This window comes from Pundamilia nyererei, unplaced genomic scaffold (assembly GCF_000239375.1).
Source record: "Pundamilia nyererei isolate P.nyererei 1_Seehausen unplaced genomic scaffold, PunNye1.0 scaffold00845, whole genome shotgun sequence".
Classification (NCBI taxonomy): Eukaryota; Metazoa; Chordata; class Actinopteri; order Cichliformes; family Cichlidae; genus Pundamilia; species Pundamilia nyererei.
In genome coordinates this window covers 1-3,433 of record NW_005188246.1, presented here as the reverse complement: position 1 = coordinate 3,433, position 3,433 = coordinate 1, and positions in this window count along the sequence as shown.

The following is a 3,433-nucleotide window of genomic DNA, read 5'->3' as shown; positions in this document are numbered from 1 at the left end:
ATATATATATGTATAATGCTAATTATATGAAAGTGGTTTCTGTTACAGATCGGTAATAAAGAGTAATAATGTGGTAATTTCAAAGTTATTACCACTCTACCACAGGTAATTGAGTGGTAATAACTTAGAAATTACCACATTATTATGTTCTTGTTTCTTCCTTATTACCCTACTATTAACACTTTATTTCCAAGCTGTATGTCCACATTATTACCCCAGTTTTGGGGCCCTATTACATAAATTTCAGAGTAATAATACTCAACTGTAACCATTGTTTTTATCATGATATTACTTGGATATTACTTGGTTATTACCTTGGTAATTGCATAGTAATAACTAAGAAATTACCACATTATTACCTTCTTGTTTGCCCCTTGTTACCCCACTATGACCCCTTTATTACTGAGCTGTAGAAAGTGCTACCACATTTTTTTTTACTCAGATCGTGTGCAGAAGCCCAACGTGTCGGTGAGGTGTACAGACTCTAAGACAAATGTCAATTTTACTTGCAATGTTGGTCAGGTGAGAAAAATATTTCATGTGGTTTACTGATATTTTATTTAGAGTATTTTTTTTTCAGACAGTTAACTCATGTATAAATGTTAAAATAATTTGTAGACAAAGACTATCCTCACCTACTCTCTCTGAAACTCAGCATGAATTAAATGAAGATAATTAATTATAAGCATTCAAACACAGATAACAACGTTTTATTTCTAATCATTTTTTCATGATGTAGGTGTTTCAGTTAAGGCCAGTCATGACGTTTGCTGTGTTGGGCTGCTGTAGGCAGTTATTCTCTTTTTCTCAGGTTTTTAAGTCATAGCATGAGTCAAAGGACTCAAATTCCACCAATCACCTTTTCACAATTCTTTTTAAAGATTTTTTCAAGTTTTTGAAATGACACTTACTGATAAAGACCCTGAGATATGGAAAAGAATTAAGAATAAGTGTTCACTAATTGCACATTTGTCAAAAAATGTGTTGGTCTGTTCTTGAACTTTTCTTTGGTTTATGTTTTATGAGACATATTTTTAATGACCCTACAGCTCATCAATAAATTATATTTTCTTTTACAGAATGAGAAGAATTTTATGATCGAATGGTTTATGGATGATGAAAAACTGGAAGAAAAAGAGAAGACCCTGACGAGAGTAGCCAAAGATGTGGCAAATGCCCGTTTCTCTTGTAATGTTTCTAACCCAGTCAGCTCTGACATCAGTCTGCCTGTTCAACAAAACTGCTATGAACTCAGTAAGTATCCGGTCTTTAAGTCTGATGTCATTAGCCATGTCTGGGCCCAAACTCCGCTGCAGGTCCATAAGTCAAACGATCCCTGCAGCATTACTGAGAGTTGAAAAACTCTCAAAAACTAAATTCTTTCATGTGATAAAATGCTCAGCGTTGCTGCTCTACCAGGTGTAACAATAAAGTTTAACATCCAGGCATCCATGAAAACAGAATTTATGAAATTTAACGGAGAAGTTAGCAGGGAGTTAGCTCGCTAGCTTCCATCTAAATATGATACACCATGTTCTAAGAGTTTTCTGAAACAAATTCAAACGTACAGTTCTGCTATCACTTCCGACATAAATGAAGACAGGGAAGTAAACAGCAGTGACGTTTGTAGGGTTACTGAAGTTGGGCTGGCTGGTATTTAATGATGTGTTGCGTGATTGCTAGCGACACAGCTATGTTAGCATAATATAAACAGTGAGGCTCGTGGGCGAACGCTAACAAACGGAGGACTTTTTCCACTCAATAAAAGCTAATGTGAGGTTCCCAATGGTCGGGGACAAATGCACTCGAATGGCAGGATGCTGTAAACGGACCAAACTTCAGTCAGAAGAACAACTGAGATAATCCATCCACAATACGAGGTTAGTCATTAATATACTGCTGCATAGGCTGTAGTTACATCGTAAGGGTTTAAAAACGGAACTTTGAAATTATTAGCAGAAATAAAACCCGAGAGAAGCCGACAGTGATCATTGACTGTTTTTAGGGGCTTGCTGAGATTAAATAGAACAAGATACAAAGCATTAAAACATGTTAAAAACACAACAGCCTTATTAAATGCAGACTACTTTGGGTCCGGAAGCAGAATGCATCACGCCATCACTTAAAGACCGGATTAGGTTATTCAGTTTCAGTTCCAAGTGTCTAAACATTTACAAATCAAACACATTATGCTCACAAGTGCTGACAAACTGAAGTCATTTTCAGTGCACGTTTAGATTTGCATAGCTTGCAGATTGTGGTCTAAAGGTCGACAGCAAAATATGGTAGAGCATTGCTTATCTTATTGCCTTTCTTCACCTTTCTTTCTATTTCAAAGATTCTCGGGATGGTAGTACAGTAAGTAAGAGACGCAGGTTTTACTTTAAGTGACTCAGATGACCTGAGATGGCACCACAACATAATAATGATAATAATAAAATGATGATATTGATTCAAGTGGCTCTCTAAAGTTGACAAAACAAAGTTGACAGTACAGTGCTATGTTGTTTCAGGAAGAGAGAGGAAGTGTGGGGTTGTTTACAAAGTTTGCGTCTGTGTTTATTATGTAGATCAAGTTGTCTTCTTGTCCCAAATTTTTGTTTTATGATTCATCTAATTTGTCATGTGATTGTGTGGTTTTTTTTTTTCTTATTCTTTCTGATTCAAAGATTCCCAGGATGTTTGCAACCTGTACGGTGCAATAGGTGACAGCATTGTTGTGCCTCTGAACCACAAGCTGGACAAAGCGTCAGTTTTAAAATGGAAGCACAATGATACAATAATCTTTGAGCAAAGAAAAAACAAATCTCCTAATCCCATATATGTCAAGGGAAAAAAGCACGACATTAATCCAGATGGATCCCTAAAACTGACAAATCTAGATGCAAATGACTCTGGAAACTACATCCCAAAGGTTTACAGTCAAGATGGAGCATTAGAAATAAATATAAAAATCACACGTTTATGTGTTTTGGGTAGGTGACACCAGATTAGAGTTATTCTGGTTCTATGAATATATAATCGTTCCTTTTGCATTACTATTTATACCTTATCTGGAGCAGAGATAAAAGGTTGCAGTCACCTGAAAACATGCCACTGTGTTACCTTATCAGCTGAGTGTTTTTACAAAAGCTGATATAGTTTAATAATGTATTTTGCTACTCATTAAATGTGTATTGATGAATCGGCATCTGTTATTAGTTCCTGTGTATTCATTGTTTATTTAATAATTTATCAGCAGTACTTTCTGATGGTATTGCTATAATCAAATCTTCTCTTCTCAGCCCGTGTGCAGAAGCCCAGAGTGAAGATAATGTGTCCAAATAAGTCAGAAGTCAAATTTACTTGCGTTGTTAGTCAGGTAAGAATAATATTTCATGTCTTTAATTTAGATTTAAATGACAATGTTTTCCTCTGCCTAAAATGCTGATGT